The sequence below is a fragment of the Paramormyrops kingsleyae genome, chromosome 1 (genome assembly GCF_048594095.1).
Source record: "Paramormyrops kingsleyae isolate MSU_618 chromosome 1, PKINGS_0.4, whole genome shotgun sequence".
In the NCBI taxonomy this organism is placed as follows: Eukaryota; Metazoa; Chordata; class Actinopteri; order Osteoglossiformes; family Mormyridae; genus Paramormyrops; species Paramormyrops kingsleyae.
In genome coordinates, this window is record NC_132797.1 from 32785592 (window position 1) to 32804174 (window position 18583).

Genomic DNA, 18583 nt, shown 5'->3' on the forward strand with positions numbered 1-18583 from the left:
CTCAGGCTCTTTTCTGGCCTGAAAGGTGTCCCCACCCCCCAGAAGGGGAATGTACTGGTTCCCCCACTGGATGGCAACCCTTTGTTGTGTTTTAATGAGACTGTGACGTAGCATAACTGTTACAAGATGCCTGTAACTTTGATCAGTATGCAGTTGATATAGTGCCTTTTCCTGATTGTGTCTGTAGTGAGGCAGCCTCTGTTTGGGTTTGTTCAATCATCAGACTGTTTGTGGGAGTCGATTTGTCACGTCACCTGCCCTAACTCCAGCTCAGCACTGTCACTATCGAGATCTCATTTCATCAGCCGGGGCCTCGCTGTGGGTGGGGTCGAACAGGAACTCACAGCACCTCTCAGTGGCTAATGGCCTCTGTTACGGTACGGGGGTTCAGCTGACACCGAGTATCTTACCCAAGGGACGGAAATGGCCGGCTTGATTTGGGGGGGGGGATTACCGCAATTCCAGAAAGATGTATCCAGGAATGAGTACCCCCCCCCTTCAGCTGTGTAAAGTTTTACTCTGGAACGCCCTCTCTATCCTCAGAAATGTGTCCTAACTCGCACTCAGGCTATGCTCATGAGTAGGTGGGGAGCATGGACACCGATCAGGGTCCCAACAGGAGATTCCACATCCAAATGGGGGCTTGCGAGTTCAGGGTACCCGGGTCGTGGTTCTGTGGGAGTCTGATAAGCCCTGATCGTCTTATGGGCGAAGGAGCAGGCTGCTAATATTTTGTTTAAGGTTCTTCCTGAAGGAGAACCCTCTGCCGGGGTGGCGGAGATCACCCCAGGATATCGTGTGTCACCGTGAATCCATGCCACGTCCCGAGGCATCCACGGCCACCACGGCTACGCGGGTCCCCGCTAACGGGAAGATTAAATGAAATTATTCCCACATGTGTGGCGATTTGCGAGCCGCTGTAGCGGGCCTTCAGGCCAGACTCGCCCTACTCTTCTCCCCTCAGGAATGTAAATACTGCCAAAGTGTTTAAAGACGACCCGTTCAGCTGTGCTGCCCCGTCAGAGTCCCACTGTAACAGCCAGCATCGCAACAGCACAGTTAATGTTTGATTACGGTTTTCTGAATAAATACTGTGTTACACATAAGAGAGATTGAGATGCATGCCCCCGTGTCTCTGGGCTGTTTTGGGGGGGCAACAGGTGAGCCAGCTCGTCGGCCTTGTCAGAAAACATTTCTGTTGACGTGCAGCGTGAAAGGATTGCTGAGCTTCATTCCCTTTTCTGATGGCTACGTGGACAGTATTACCAATGTGGTTTAAACTTTCTAGACTTTTCTGGAATTTTTATTGTGATTCACATGGTACTTTTTTGGTGGGAGGGGCAGTTCCCTGTAGTCACCTGTGACCCGCAGGTGACCTGCAGAACCATGCAAGCCTGTGCCTGAGTAAGGGATTCTGGGTAAACTGTGAGGCTCTTACAGAGTAGCTTCTGTGACCCCCAGGAGGATGTGGGAAGCTGAGAGTTAAATTCCACGGTATCTGCTGCAAACGGCTGGAAACCGCAAGTGAGTTAACTAAAGAGGCCAGTGGGCCGTCTGTGTGTGTGTGTGTGTGTGTGTGTGCCACCCGCTTCACAGCCGCAGAACGTTCTGGGTGCTGCGAGGAGCAGATCCAAATGGGAAATGAAGAAACAAAACCAGCAAAGCATTTCAGCAGTGACTGGCCAGATCCTTCACACGCCATGAGGAACACGGGGACCTTGTGACCTTTTGGGCATAAACATTTTGCCTTGGATTACCCTGGAAATTTGGCTTTGCGTGTCAGCTGTCCTCTTTTCCCAGCATTCCCAGGGCGTGTGGGCAAGTAAACACAGACCATTCCGGATTTCTCACTATTACCAGGGATTTATTCACAACATTAATGTCTCCTGTGGCTGCTGTAACTGTGCACATGCTAACCGTTAACGGTAATGGCTAACGCTAACGGCTAGCAGAGCCCCAGCACAGGTACAGGTAGCACAGGCGTGTCTCCCAGTCCATGACCCCGGGGCTGCAGGGACTCCTAAGTCACGCAGCATTGAAGGACAGGAGAAGGCCGTCGCCTTTGTGTCTCAGAGCAGGCGGCCATGTTCCCACACACACTGTCATAGTCTCTCACACACACTCCCTCAGTCTGTGTTTTTCGAGGGTGGTGGTTGGCATGATGGTGGCGCTGGGTTATAAACAGGAAAGGCGGGGTCTCTGTACAGGAAGTGCCCCCCCAAACACCGTCCCTGTGGTCTCCATCAGCCCTCACAGAGTTTGAATAAGGCTCTAATTAGGGGGCCGCAGGGTCAGAGGTCAGGCCGGCCGTGGCCACACTGTTACCACAGTAACCCTGTCTGTGTTCTCCTGTTCTGGCTGTCAGGGTTCGAGCGCTGTGTGCCCATCCGGCTGACTGTGTATATATAGCGTCCTGCATGTTTTTGTTCCGCTCGGTGGTCGGCTGGCCCTCCATCTCTCCTCCCTGGGGAGTACACGCTCACTCTTCTGTATAATCACTCCAGCACTGGCCTTTACCTACCGCTATATTAAACAGGCCGGTTATTTTAACCTCAAGGTCGACAGGCATAGGGCTAACTGCCCCTGCCCCCTGCCCCCTGCCCCAGGGGGGTCCGAAGCCTGGGGGACATGGGAGGTGTAACCAGAGGGTCACCTCGGCTTTAACCACCCCCGTCACGCAGATGGGGGAAGCCCAGGCCTAGATCCAGTTCTGCAGAAGGGAGTGTTGAGGACATCAGTTTGACAGTGTTTCCTCCATCACCCCCCTGCCCAGTTCGTAACTCCCCTCCCCTATTGCCTCTTAGCCTCAGGAATCCCACAGGTCAGGTCTATAACCCCCCCACCACCGCTGTGACGTGACCTTGGCCTGGGCATCCCCCCGCCCCCTTAATTTTCCTCGGTGAACCAAGCTGGAGCCCCCCCCCCCCCTCCCCCAGGATACCTCATGCACCTGCCCTGATAGACACTAAAGGTCCTCAGATCCGATCCTTTAGGGAACCTCACTTGGCCCGTAACATGCAGAAAACAGCACTCAGATCTGAGCATCCCGGGAACCATGCTCAGATTTTTGCATTAATCTTCCAGGTAGGAATATTGAAAAAGACAAATAATGGGTCCGGCAGCTGCTCCTTGGAAGTGCACCTTCAGCATGTTTGGCGTTTGGATCAGGGTGCAGCTAGCATGGCCTTCCTCCTGGTTTGTTATGACTACAAGGTGGCCAGATTTCTACTCACCCTGATGAAAATAACATGGGCGTCCAAGGTGATGCCTGAGAGCAGCCTTTTGGCACGCCGGCTTTTGGCATGCATGCATACAGCTGCATCTCCTCCTGCTTCCCTGTCCTGCTTCTGGCACTATAGCTTCCTCCCATCTGCCAAATTGTCACCTGCTTCCTTCTCTCAGAAGATCAGGCATATCTCAGAGGGCTGGGATGTAAACGGGCTCATGTTCTGCGATCTAACATAAACAGCGTTAACTCTTAGCTGAGGAGACACTCCGGGTCATTCTGGAACTCAAGGGGAATGAAGCTCAGAGTAGAGTTTGAAGATCAGATTGATGTTCTGAGGAAGGACCCACGCTGATAGATCTGCCTGCACCCTATTCCAACATAAGTTTCAGCTCAACAAAACCAAACCACTGCAATTCAAGATAAAGGCCATCATGGTGCTATATCTAGCCAGGTTTTCTTACTGAAATCATGATAACTTCCCGAGCATGTGCACATAAAAGCATGCCGTGTGCGTTGATCAGCCAATCACGTAAATACAGATCGCAACAGGGCTATGTATTTCACTGCAGCAGAACATAGAAAATATGAAGAATTCAAAAGCACAATAACGGCAAAGAGCAACCCTATGGCTGCTGCCGAAGCTAGAAAGGCAGGCTGGCCGCGTAAATACATATATACCATTTGATTGTCATTAAGAAACTGGCAATAGTTGGCATAATTTCCAAACATGTGCCTTGTGGTTTTTGAAATTATCATGCCTTTTTATTCATATTAATTCTAAGGCTGTCACTATCGATTATATTAATGATATGATATGATATGATATGATATGATATGATATGATTTAAGGGTGACATGGTGGTGCAGTGGTTATCACAGTCACCTGGGACCTGGGTTCCGTGTGTGGAGTCTGTATGTTCTCCCTGTGTTTTCAGTGACTGGTATGTGAGTGTGCCCTGCGATGGGTTGGTGCCCCATCCTGGGTATGTGAGTGTGCCCTGCGATGGGTTGGTGCCCCATCCTGGGTATGTGAGTGTGCCCTGCGATGGGTTGGTGCCCCATCCTGGGTATGTGAGTGTGCCCTGCGATGGGTTAGTGCCCTCTATTGGGTTGTTCCCTACCTTGTGCCCATGGTCTCCAGACTTTCCACGACCCTGAATCGGAGAAGCGGTTTCAGAAAATGGATATATATAATGTAATATAATATATACATTGCAACTGGTGCAAGGCAGGTACCAACCACTCATTGCAGGGTGCACACTCAGTCATGCACACTCAGTCATGCTCATGGTCAGCTTAGGCACTCCGTTTCACTTTTTAATGTTTTTTGAACAGTATAAGGAAATTGGCAGATCTGACAAAAAAGCACCCCCATACAGTGAGAACATGCAAAGTCCACACAAAGGGGTGGCGTGTGCTGAGGGGGCTACCCAGTGCGCCACTGTATCGCTGGACTTGTACGACGTGCGATGTTAATATCAACATGGCATTTCATGCACATGAAATTGTCATATTGCATGGACCAATAGTTCAAACCATCAATAAATTACACATTTAGTTAGTCACAGGAAACCAAACTTAGCAAGCTTTCCAATTTTAATGAAGCTTCCTTTTCAGCATTATCTAGTTTAGTTTAAAAAATCATTCTAAACTCTACCGCTGCTGCTTTTGCAAGAGCACTGTATGCGATCTCTGAGAAAACCATATCATTTTGTACTTTGTGGTGGATTGTGTGGCATGTCTGAGAAATAAAGCAAAAAATGACTGAGGAGGAGAAAGGTGAAGAAGAACTGATCACAAAAAGTTATTCGTATTCCGCTGTATGGAAATATTTCGTATGGTATATTGGCAATGAGCAAAAACAAGTGTCTTTTGGCACACTCTCCATAACACCTAGTTATTTTACAGACTTATTTTGGTAGATAAGTTAAAGGTAAAGTTCTACAATTGGCTATATAGTTAATTTTCATCTCCTAAATATCTCCATGCAACCTTTTTATAGTCTTGTTCAGCCCTACTCAAAATACACAATACGTCACCAAAAAATAATTAATGTTAATTGGTTTTATGTACCTTAATATGTAAAATGATGTGGCTAAGCGACGGGGTAACCTTTGTTTTAACAGCGATTTGTTTGACATACAGGAATCACAATAAGCAAATTGTAAAATCGGTGACAAAGACAGGCTAGGCTATATTTCGAGAGGCTAAGTTGTACATATCTTTGGCTAACCTGGCATTATTGGGTGAGTCTCTCAAACCTGAATGTCTTCTTTTAAGATGCATTTGCTTGGCCGTCGTGACATACATCTGTATTCTCATTCACTCATCCTGCATGTGCGGTCTACCTTCTGCCATACTGCAGAGTATTCGGGAAGGAAATTTTTAATCGATGCTTTTTAAATAATCCAGTAATCGAGTTTGAGTAATGGCGACAGCTGTAATTAACTCCTTTTTTCTTATTCAGCATTAAATGAACTTCAGAGCCCGTTCAGTATTCTTTTATTGATCACGCACAAATGTATGCAGAGCATTTATGCATGGCCAGGCAAGATGACAAAAGACAGGGACTGGATATCCATGTTCATAAATTATTAAACCATTCAAAGTGTAAAGGATAGAATTAATGGACTAATAACTATAAAATTAATTCTGATAGACATGTCCATTGAAGTTAGTTTAAGTAATGGACTATGGGGACAATGCACACTACTTGATTTTTAGATTATGTATTTCTATACATTTTTATTAATAATTGCACTTTGTCCATTCACCAGCAGTGACTGCAACTGAGCAACACCTATTGAGCGTGAAGTGTACACGCAAACATTCAAATATTTAATTAAACTTCAAAGTTATCCAGCTAAGCATGGAATCCTGCTTTGTGACACAGGCCCCTGGTTTTACTCCACTGCCTGCATCCCTCTGCCCATCATCCTCACTGTGAGCCCCCTGGGGACAAGAATGCAGAAGGTATGAGGATGTGGTCCGTTCCCCAAAACAGAATCATGGCATTCCAGAGGCTGCGATGTGCAGCCCAAACAGAGCTAAGACGCAGAGCTCAAATGAAGCCAAGAGAAATTCTTCTGGAAAAGTGTGAGGAGCACCAGGCAGAGGAACAGGATGTCAGAAAAGATCATTTGGCCTCCTCCTTTCGGCCCCAAGGTTCCGGTTTCTGTGTATCATCAGAAGTAGAACCAAAAGGAGCAGCTCTACCTCAACATTCAGACACTGTCCTGTAAAAAGTGAAAATAACAGCAGTGTTGTTTGGATCAATTCCTACAGACCAGACGTCTAAGATACTCAGGTTAGCCGCTGCAGTTCCAGCGGATGTCAGAGATGGGAGCTGCATCCTGAGGATAAACACCCTCCAGCGTGGAATGAGACCCTGCCCATGGACAGCCAGCACGTGCAAACACGCGTGCAGGTTGGAGCACGCGCTCGTGCATCGCTGCGGGGCTTGATAAATCATACTGACACTCAGAAAACAGCCACATGTGTGCATGTTAGAAAGAGCTTCTTTATGGATGGAAAATGACCTGCGGGTAGCAAAATGAATAAACTGCTCGTCTTCTCTGGAAGCACGTGGCTCCGGGACCATGAGGAGAGCGTGGGGGGGGGGGGGGGGGGGGGGATGCCGCAGGGTGATGGCACTGCAGTGAACAACAGCATTCTAGATGCAGGAGGAGAGAGGTCAAAGTCGCAGTGACGACCCCACCCAAGCTTCTGATGATCTCCTGCCTGGATCAGCGCTGCTCGGAGTAAACTGGGAGCATTCTAATGGCTCATGGAGTAACAAAGGAGAACATGAAGCACACAGCAGAGGTGGAGTAGCTTTACAGAACTGCTGCTGTTTACGGGGGCCAGGCTCTCACACCCGGCTTCTCATGCAAATTGGGCCTGAAAGGGGCCTAATTATTCAGCGTTTAATGGGGTTTCTGTGGCAACACTTGGGGGCCCCGTCCGTACCGCTGGGAATGAACCCTCCGTAACGCCGCCATGTCCACACTCTGCTACTCGAATGACACTCAGCCAGAGGGCTCCCCGTCACACACTCCACACTTCCACGGACACACGGTGGGTTTCCCGGCAGGTCGGAGGGGGTGAGTACATTTGGATGGAATGCCAGGTTCAGGATCTCCACCTGCTTCGAGTTTGTGGGCCATGGTGTTTATCACAGCTGGCGGTTCCTGTCATGTGCTACTGTTGGAATTTGTGGGACAGATTCACAGATTATCTGCTGGAATAGGGTGCAGGCGGTGGGGCGGTCAGGTGTCCGGGTCCCAGGAACGGCGTTAGTGCGGCTTGTTACTGTATATAAAGCTGTTTTAGTAACATGTAGATTGCCCATCTGTCCATCCATCTGAGGAGAAGCATGAAAGTGTATAGTGCATCTGGTGTTGTGTGGGGGAGGAGGTTATGATACTATCCAGTGATGGTGGTGCTGGTGATAGTGGTGATGATGATGGTAATGATGGTGATGAAGACGGTGAAGGTTATGGTGATGATTGTAATGATGGTGATTGTGGCGGTGATGATGGTGAAGGTAATGCTGGTGATGTGGTGATGAAGATGGTGAAGGTTATGGTTATGCTGATGATGGTGATGATGATGATAATGGTGATCGTGATCACAATCATAATGATAATTCCCAGCTCTTTTTATAATGAGTGCTGTTTCCTCAGTGCTGTTGCTCATGAACCTGATTGGGACAAGAGTAGAAGGTGAAAGGATGGATGGATAGATGGATGGATGGATGGATGTTGCTCAGTGTGGACAGGCTTGTGCTGGTAGCCCTTGCTCGGTGTTGGCCTCCTGGCTGGCTATGTCTCAGTGGCCTCACATTGGGACAGAAAGCCTCCCCCCCACCCCCTCCCGGGTCTGTTCTGAGAAGCACTCCGGACCCGCTTGTGTTTCTCATGCTCTGAATCCTCACGGGGTCCATTTCTCACGAGCGCCTCTCTGTGCCCAGGACCACGCCCCCCCTTTCCTGGGGTGATCATAACGGCACGTCAGCCCCCCCCCCCCCCAGAAGGAGGCGGTGACAGTGGCGCAGAGCCAGCACGGATCGGCCCCGTTAAGGGGGTTCTCATGTGGATTAGCGGGCGTTTGTGGGCTGCTCTGATGTCCCGACTTATTAACAGAGACACAGACCCCTCTCGAGCCCCCCAGCGGAGACAGACTCCTTAGGGCAAGGCTTTGAGGCCTGTGCCCTCCCCCATATTTTCCTTCAATGCTTTGTTCTTACTTTAGTCTCCCACCAGTGCCTCCATGTTTGTGGGGGATGGCCAAATGGCCGTATCTGTGCACCTGCATATTGGCGGTCAGGTGTCCCCCCCCCAGTGAGTTCGGCTCAGAGCCGGACAGCCACCCCGCAGCCGGCCAGCCCAAACTCCGTAAGGGGATTATCTGTCACTTATGAGGGATTTAGAGTTAAATGATTTTCACAGGCAGCATCTGAGCGATTCTGCTAATTAAAACAGCAGCGTTTGATGGGCAAACCCATGTTACATGCTGCCTATGTTAGTCGTCTTTCATCTACACAAAGATATTAGGGGCAGGTCGAATGAGGAGGGAGGCGAGGCTGTAGACAAACATGCTCTCTGGAGGAACGGGGGGGGGGGGGGGGGGGCATTGAGGAGTCACATGTCGGCAAATGGCCCTTTAAATTCTAGCAGACCCATTTTCCCCTCACCCTGACAGGAAGTCAGAGGGACCTGTTTGTGGGTGATCCACCTGTGAGGGATCTCTATGTCAGGGACCTGCCTGTGAGCGATCCACCTTTGAAGGATCTACCTGTGAAGGACCTACCTCACATCATCCATGCTCCTGGTTTAGGGCAAAATATTTTATCACAGTAATTTTTTTCATATCAGTCGATATCAGTAATCATCATAATTCAAGTCATTATTTAGGTACCACTTTGCAATAAGACTTTGTGATTATTTTCAGTTTATTAATTAGGTTGTAACGCATTGGAAATCATTAATAGACAATTATAAACAATTTATGCTAGTGTTTTTTAATTATCAATGAGTTGCTACCATGTAAAAGAGGTAAATGCAAGTATTTCTTTGTTTTAAGGTTCCATTTTTGTTTAAAATTCCCTTAAACAGATGTAGACCATGAGAAAGATGTACAGATGTAAACCAGCGATTGTGCTATAATCTGGCTCATTTACAATCATTACTTGATTATTTCATTGTAGTGTTTGTTCATTAATGTGCATTGTCCCAAATAAATAAAAATAAAATAAATAAAAGTGACAAATTGAATGGACTGCAAACTGAAATCTAATCTTAATAAATAAAATCATACGAAATAAACTTTTATATTATAGTCTGTCAAACTAGAACATGCTGACAGTGTGGTTTATTGCTGTTTCTGTCAGGTGTTCCAGTCAGACCCATTGCCACAGGTGTATAAAATCAAGCACCTAGTCATGCAGTCAGATTCACAAACGTTTGTGAAAGAATGGGTCGTTCTGAAGAGCTCAGTGAATTCAAGCGTGGTACTGTCATAGGATGCCACCTTTCAGTCAGTCGTCAAATTTCTTCCCTGCTAGATATTCCATGTTCAACTGTAAGTGGGATTATTGCAAAGTGGAAGTGTTTAGGAACAACAGAAACTCAGCCACGAAATGGCAGACCGTGTAAGGTAACAGGGTGGGGTTGCTGAGTGCTGAGGTTCATAGTGCCCAGAAGTTGCCAAACTTCCTCTGCTGTTTATTCCAGCCCTAAAACTGTGTACCAGGAACTTCATGGAATGGGCTTCCATGGCCGCACAGCTGCACGCAAGCCTCACATCACCAAGCGCGATGCTAAGCATCGGATGGAGTGGTGTAAAGCACACTGCCACTGGACTCTGGAGCAGTGGAAACGAGTTCTTTGGAGTGATGAATCATGCTTCTGTGTCTGGCAGTCTGATGGATGAGTCTGGTTTGGGCGGATGCAAGGAGAATGTTACCTACCTGCCTGACTGCATTATGCCGACTGTAAAGTTTGGTGGAGGAGGGATTATGGTACATGTATGTGGTTTTTCAGGAGTTGGGTTAGGCCCATTAGTTCCAGTGAATGGAAATCTTAATGCTTCGGCAAAGCAAGACATTGTGGACAATTATATATGTCCTCTAATTCTGTACTTTCTTTGATACTAATTATGTGGGAATAGTTTGGGGAATGTCCTTCTCTGTTCTAGTGTGACTGTGCCCCAGCGCACAAAGCAAGGTCCATAAAGACACGGTTGGGTGAGTTTGGTGTGGAAGATCTTGACTGGTCCACTCAGAACCCCTAACCTTAACTCCACTGAATACTTTTGGGATGAACTAAAATGTAGATAATGATGAGGCCTTCACATTCAAAATCAGTGCCTGACCTCACAAACGTTCTTCTGGATGAATGAGGAAAAATTCCCACAGACACACTCCAAAATCTTGAGGAAAGCCTTCACTGAAGAGTGGCAGCTGTTATAGCTGCAAAAGGGGAACCAACTCCATATTGATGTCTAAGGATTTAGAATGGGATGTTATTAAGGTTCCTATAGGGGTAATTGTCAGGTGTCCCAATACCTTTGTCCATATAGTGTATATTCATATATAAAGTTATATTTGTATTTAAAAGTAAGAACAAATGAGTGCCTGCTTCATGTCTGCAGTGACTGTGAAATCTCCCTAATTACACTTGCTTTACTTCACATTGGCCATATCTGGTTAGTTTTTGCTTCAAATGGGCCGGTCCCAGAACCCGGTCAGGACCGCAGGCGGCCCTAGGCCGGACGGGAAGACTGTGATCTTGTGATTCATGTCGACCCCCCGGACAGAGGAGACTGACTGTTCGGTCACCAAGACGCCATGCTGGTTGGCTTTCAAATGCCAGAACTGGCTCTGGGCTTAGTTCCCATCCCATAATTAGTCTCCTAGGCGAAACAAAGATTGCGCAGAGTAGGGTATCGTAAGGCTAGTGAATCGGCTGTTGTTCCGGACTTCGGGGGTGAGAGAGCGAGAATGAGAGTGAGTAAGTGTGTTTTTTTTGTAGAATATACAGATGCTCCCTGCGCTGCGATGGGGTTACGTTCCAATAAGCCTATTGTAATGCATTTTAATACAGCACACCTAACCTAAGACACATGCTTAGGACAGTTACATTAGCCTACAGTTGGGCAAAATCATTAACACAAAGCCTGTTTTATAATAAATTACTGAATATTGTTTATTGTGCTGAAAGTGAAAAACACGATGGAATACCCATCGGGAAGTCAAAATAACGTACAGTAACACTGCCATTGTGACCTGGGAAGTGTTTGTTCTCTTACTGGTCCCAGGGAAATCAATGGTCTGTGTGCATTTTTCTGAAACAGTATGAGACAGCTATGGGCAACACCTGGGGGGGGGGGGGGGGGGGGGGAGACGCTGTTAGAATTATAGTCCTGGGACTCACTAAACGCAACAGCCATCTTCTGGGGCCATAAATTACCAGGCATGTTCCCCTTACGCCTGTATCCATACACCTTCTACCCAACACTGGAGATGATCCCTACATCATGTTTTTAATGTTCGGTTTGGACTGTTCATTTTCTCATCCTCTCGGAGCACCAGAGTGGAGTTACTCCTTGGAGCACTTGTGTGGTCCCGGTCGTCCTGGGCGACGCAAAACACCCCTTGAGCTCTTGAGAGAATCGTTGGAGGCCCTTTTTATGTGGGTTGTAAGAATAATGAAAGTGCAGAAAGGCAGAGGGACAGTGACACTCACTCCCTGAGCCAAAAGTCTTTAATGCTGCACTACAGCTTACACACAGTAGAGGGCAGGAGTGTCAACACAAACATTCGCAAATATCGCATGAAGATCTCACTACTACTGCTAAAAACAGACAGTGGTGTACAGCACATTACCCTGTCCCCACAGGAGTTCAAGGTAGTAATGCTGCTGTTTCTGTCTCCAGATCCTGCTTGTATCCCCTGCAGACTGGACCCTGTGTTCTGTTGATACTGTGCTTAATGGCCATGTGTGGAATATATCTGTAATTCTGTGTTCAATGCAACTTTTCCCGTGCAGCTGGAGGTCACTGCGTTCTGTGAGGCCACATGGCTGACTGGAGCTCCAGTTGACTCTCAAACTCTTTACAAGGAAACTACTATTGTAGGAGGTGCTGCTGCAGTTGTGAGTAGAGGCTTCCACGTGCTTTGTGACTGGTACGCCCCACTTCCCGCTCCCCCGGACCTCCCCTGCCACCTCATGCTTCTTGGTTATGCTACTCCTCAGTCTTAGCGGCCGGCACGCTTCTCTCTCTCTCCCCTTGATTTCTCTCCCTCTGAGCCTCCCTTTGGCTGTCCAGAATAGCAGGCAGTACCGCTGGTACAGGGTCAGGCTGTAGCTGTGAGGTCTGGCCTCATGCTGACCTCCTGTCTCTATTCCTCCCTCCTTCTTCACAGCTCTGTGTTTCAGCTGCACGTTTTCCGCCTGCTTGGCGGTGAGGAGCCGCTTTGTCCCTTTCCTCAGCCATCCCATTGGATAGTTTTTCCTGCGTGCTGGTGAGGATGGGCTGCCCAGGGTACGGGGCTCACGGTGTGCGGCCTGTGGGGTTAAGCGTTGCTTTCTGGCTTCAGCTCGGAGATGATGGCGCGCGAGGATGAGCTTAATGCTGAGTAAAACTGCATAATTGAAGGATTTACAATGGAAAACAGTAAAAGGATGCGTGATGAGACATTCTCTGTCATTCAGAGCTTGAATGGAGCAGAGCTAACAAAGCCTGGGGCCTTGCAGGAGATACACTAAGGGTTGTTCCTGGCTGTACCCTGTGGAGAAATGCTCTCCTCAGGACGACCCATTGCGCTATCAGCCTGACGAGCTGGAAAGAGACACGGAATCAGCGATCAGGCCCCCACGCTGTTTGTGTTTAGCTGGCTATGCTATGCCTGTGGAGTAGCCTGTAACCATAACAACCAGCCGCTTAGATGATTGGTGGGTTTGGCAGTGGGGAGGGCTCCGGTCCTGTGGGCTGGCTGGGGCCCCGCTCTCTGCCTGCATACACCCTGTGGCGTGATGGGCCCCCTTAAAGACCTGGCGGGGCCATTTCCGCATCTTCGAAACATCGCAGGGTAAATGAGTAAACACAGAGGGAACATAAACAGGGTGTTCTAGCGAACGGTACCCTGCGGGGGGGCCACGCCCACTTCCTGACACCCGCTGTGTGTCCGCCCCCGCGTTCACTCCATTCAGCCACATTCCTCTCACATTATGCACTGTTCATCCCGCACTTGGAAGTCAAGGTGGTCCACTGGGCTGGAAATCCAGACCAATGTGGACCTCAGCAACTGTGGGAGTAGCAGCACACTGGAACCGGAACTGGATCTAAGTCTGCTAATGACCTGGACCTGGATCTAAACCTGCTAATGCACTGTACTTCCGACCTGGACTTCCAGCATGGAGCCTGGGGCCCGCTCTCTGCTCCTGCCGCTCAGATCTGCTCTCGCTATCACTACAGTTTATTAAGGGAGATCGGATGCAGCTGGCCCCTGTCCTCAGGGTAGGTCCTGGTTATTCAGTTAGTAATTATTTGGATAGTAAGTCACCTTGCCAGGTTTTTCAGGTCCGTTGAGTTCTAATTAACACGACTCCCAAAGCCCCGAGTCGTAAGCTTCCTGTAGGAGCCGCCTACTCACGTATGACCTCCTCCTGCATCTCGTAAAGGGCGTTTGCTCATATGTCAGCTCACACACGCTAGGCACTGATCTGGAAACAGCTACGGCTAGTGAAAACACGACTGCGACACTGATTCCTTATGCATCAAAATGTGCATAGATTAATTGGGTCAGGAAGCCCAAACAGTGCTGTGGGCACCGGGAACCGCGCCCCCTTGTTGAAGGGGACGTGTCTGACTGGATCTTTAGATCCTTACTCACTTGGCAGAGCCAATCAATGTTCAGTGAGGTGAATTCCCAATGTGGGTGACTTACTCCATGTCCAAAGCAGCAGTGAGACGCCACTGTGGGCGACACTATAGAAACCCAGGTATCAGTCCCCATCCATGGATCCTGTTATATGGTTTGTGGATGACCCACCTGGCCTCAGACTACAAAGGGTCCTCCACCACCCCCTGAGCCTCAGACATAGAGCTGACCATCATCACACATCCAGTCCTTTAGTCTTGATTTCATCCAAGTTGCATTGAAGGTCCTTGCTTGGTGGCTTTCCTTGAGTGTGTCCATGAGTGAAGGATTCCTGATTCAACCATCTGCTCACCAGAAGTGGATCTTCACCCAAATGGCCTGGGAATGACAGGCTGGATGGACACACTGTTGATCAAGAGCCCCATTTAGGATTTCACTGACCGGGGCACCTTGCTCTCTGATTATAAAGTCATTTTAGGAGAAACTCACAAGCTCTTTATGGGACGCGAGACTGGTAAAATTGATGGAAGAAGATGGACAGTTAAAACCAGTCACTGCTGAAGCCAGAGGCTCTGGAGAGGTGGGAAACTGTAGACTACATCCTAGAGAATTCCCCATGTTTTTGGGTGTGGCGTCAGAAATCGGAAACGTTCCTGGGAATTTATCGACTGATGTGACTCACTGGAGCAGACAGAGTGTCTGGGTGACATGGTGAGTGTAAATCAGAGCATTAATGAGAAGATGGAAGCTGGTATTACAGGACGCTGAGCATTATTGATTAAACAAAGGAGTCGATACCAGATCCAGAAAAAGAAGAGGAGAGGGGAGATCTTGGCTCATAAATTCATATCTGTTATGGATGAGAAGATAAACAGGTTTGTAGACGAGGGGGGGAATCCTCTGCTGCATGTCAAAGGAGGCACATCTGAGCCCTGGGGACTCTGGGTGGGAGTTAGACCGCTGCGTGGTGGGGCTTAATGAAAGCTCTCCAGAAAAGCATATGGATTCACAGACACACCAGTGCAGACACCTGCTTACAAGGCTGCGTTTAGATGTCCCTGAAACCTGGTCTATGGTATGATTACAGTATCCACAGTATGGTTTTGAAACACATGGATTTACATTTTATTTATTTAGCAGAAACGTTTAACCAAAGCAACACACAATTGACACAGCAGGGACTTGCTGAAGGGCACAGTGGTGAGATCACTCTGCCGACCCTGGGATTTCAAACCTTCCACACAGCAGCCCCATTTCTGTTATATTACAGCCCCGCTGCCCCCTGCTGGGAATAAAGAGCAGCTTCATGCATACTGGCCTTGTTCTTGCTGGCATCTCCGGTTAGCGTAATGGAGCAGTTTATCTATGAGGAATGGTAGCCGCTGACCTTTACAGTGAAAGGCCCCTCATTGCCCCTACGCTCCCCCGCAGATGGAGCGGTCCACATTCATCTGGGTCAGCCGCTGCTGTCTTCGTGGGTGGGGCCTGGTGCTTCCAGTGGTGATTACTGGCTTTTTCCCTTGAGTCATGCAATGGCCACCTCATGCCCCCCCCCCCCACCCACCAACGTTCCCCCACCGCAGTTCCACGCGGGCCGGAGCACAGTGGGTGCTGGGCTCAGCTTCTGCCCTTTCAGCTCAAGCAGCGGGTTTGGCCTTTAGAACAAAGGCCTTGTTAAGCAGGCCCCCTGACATCAGGCCCTTTGACACTGGGCCGTCCATTCTGATTGCCTGCCAGGGCTGGGAGTCTGTTTTAAACGTATGTGGCTGTTTGAGTGTTTTTGTTCCTGTCTTTGCAAGAGCAAAGGAAATCAAATCAAAAGCATACAACACCGATGAAACCTAAACCTGGTATGAATATAACCTTATATGAATATAACCTTATAGGAATATATCCTTAAGGTGATTTTCCTTTCTTAAAAATGAGCATGTAAAAACATTTCTGCTGGGTGGGGGGCCCAAATCACTGCTGTCAGCCGTAAAGTTGGCACCGGCTCTCCAAGCTCTGTGAGATCGGGGGGGGGTTCTGTTAAAGATACCAGACACCTGCCAGGATCATCCCAGTAATCCCAGTAATTCCAGTGTTCCTCTGTGCCTCCCACCTGTCCAGCCACGGCACCCCTTTCCTGAGCTTTATGGGGATTTAAACAGCACACAAATCGTTTGGCTACTTTTTTTTCTGGCAACTGTACTGTATAAGACAATGAGGACTGTCACCAACGTGCTGCATGTATGAATGGGCTGCATGCAGAGCTATGAGGTGCACAGAGGCGCCACGTTATTGATTTTGGAGCCCCGTAATGAATATTGCAGTGGCGACACTTGAGAAACAGCGATCCGTGATGCCCCTGCAGGCTTGGCCTGTGCACACATCCTGCTGCTGGAATCTGGTACATGTGGGACTTCATAGAAGCTCCCTGTAGGCCAAACCCCGCCCCATTCGCTGTAGGTATCGGGTTACACTGGGGCGTGGCTTGTCTCTGAGCAAGGCATCCTGATTGGTCACTACACCCTCGGCCAGGGACCTGTGTTCAGTATATCGCTCCCATGCTGGGAGAGAGCCCCCCCCCCCCCCCCAGCTCATTCACAATTCAACAGCTCCTTTGTGGGATGGGGTCTGTCAGTGCTGGGGCCCTGATGTAAACATTAATATTTAATGTCCGCCATCTGTCACTGACTGACCTCGCGAATCGCTCCACTGTATTTTTGCCATTAATGCACTGGGGATTTGGTATTTTGATTCCACAGCTTCAGAGTTCTGTGCAGTGAAATTCTGTACTAGGTGATTGGCTGTGGTATTTACGCATGTGGGGGCTGGCGTATGCCCCCCGCCCCAGGTCGCTTTGGTTGCTCCAGCTTGCTCCGTGATGCTGGGGCAAGAACAATAGGCATGTGTCAGGGCTCTGAATGGAGTCTCCCACGTGCATTCCCACCGCGCGCACTCTGGGGGGCGGGGCCACGAATCACCGGGAGGGAGACGCCACACTGCCCGCCACAGTCAGATCGAGAGGGGTTATGAACGGCGGCACCGGGGGGACGCCGCGGGAGGCAGGTACGTGTGCGCAGGTGGGGGCCTCGTACCTACAGCCAGGGTGAGAGAGAGAGACGGTGGGGGGGGGCGGTTTGGGAGAAACGGGGTCAGGAAGTTTACTGTGGAGTGACGAGACAGAGCAAACAGGCGCTGATGGCTGTGAGGCTGGGGATAGGGCATCAGCAGCTTGGGGTGTGTGTGTGTGTGTGTGTGTGTGTGTGTGTGGATTACCAAATGTCCCCCACAATGTAATAAAAACCTGTTAATTTAACGTTGTGAGGACAATTTTTAAGGTCCCTACAAAGATCTGAGAATGCAATCAAAAAACTAAAAATGCCAGAAGTCTTTTTTTGTTTGGTTACTGATGGTTACGGTTGGGGCTGGGTAGGGGTTAAGGTTGTCATGTTTGGATTAGAGCTTTCCCCATAGAAATGAATGGAGAGTCCCCACAAAGATATTATTATAATCGTGTGTGTGTGTGTGTGTGTACAAGCATCTCTGTGTATTTTGATTGTGTGTCATCAATGCTAAAATGCAGACACCTGACGATCGCCTCTGAGCTCGCTGGCTGGTGCTGAATGCCGCCCAGATCCTGCAGATCCTGCAGTCAACCTGAGCTCCTTCGGGCTTCCTGATCTCATCCTGCTCTTTGTCATTCTCTCAGTTCCTCCTTTGCTTTTATACAGATGTTTTCAGTTTGTTGCGTAAACAAGACTCGTTGGAGCAGAACACGTTTTTAAAGAGATTTATTTATGGTAATTTTTGTAGTTCAGCACGTAGATCTTTCCGGAGCATCCCGGTCTCTGGGTCTCTGACCTCTCGCTCCCCAGCAGCCTCCTTTCCTTTGCCGCTCGCTTCTTGCCTGCTGTCTTTCAGCTGCTCCTCCGACTGAGACGGATCCTTTTTTGAAAGTTTATCACTGGCATCCACCACCATTGCCTGGATATAGAATCAAGGGAGATCTGTCCTCAGAAGGTCATATTTTTTATTGTAAAATGGCATCATGGTGGCTCAGCAAATCCACCTACCACGGGCGAGTAGCAGACAGCATATCCCAGAATACTGCTGTGTGTGCAGCGTCTGGCTTGGTGTGTGATAAGAGGCCACCGTGCGGCCGGTCCCTGGGGCAGAGGAGATGGCATCTTACAGCTCTGCTGGATTTACTCAGCAACAGCACCTGGCTTTGTTCAGCCCCCCCACCCACGGACCGTGTGGGTCGCGGCTTGGCCTGGCTTCAGCGGCGCCGGCCCACTTTGCATGTGCCTCTATTTGCATGTGGTTGCAGTTGTGCTCTGCTGTGCTTACAGCCCACATGGGGGGGGGGGGGGGGGGGGGTTGGGGAGCGAAGAGGAGGAGGATGAGCTTAGAAACAAACCCTGAGTGACTCCAGAGCCAGCAGCCTCTCCGGCACCTTCCACATGTGCTCTGTCTGTCTGTCC

At 49.1% G+C, this 18583-nt stretch overlaps 1 protein-coding gene across 5 annotated transcripts in view; it reads left to right on the plus strand.

Annotated features, from left to right (window-relative positions):
* The window catches only part of LOC111840743 (rho guanine nucleotide exchange factor 4-like), a 52376-nt gene that overhangs the window by 1990 nt on the left and 31803 nt on the right, over positions 1-18583 (plus strand). Inside the window, exon 1 of one of the 5 annotated variants that reach the window (XM_023805906.2) lies at positions 7265-7306. The exons of 2 other annotated variants lie outside the window; for them this stretch is intronic. The gene's annotated coding sequence lies outside the window, so the exon portion shown is untranslated. Of the gene's footprint in view, positions 1-7264; positions 7333-17106; positions 17166-18583 lie in introns of those variants that run through there. 2 more of the 5 variants (XM_023805905.2, XM_023805904.2) reach the window with 2 other exon arrangements.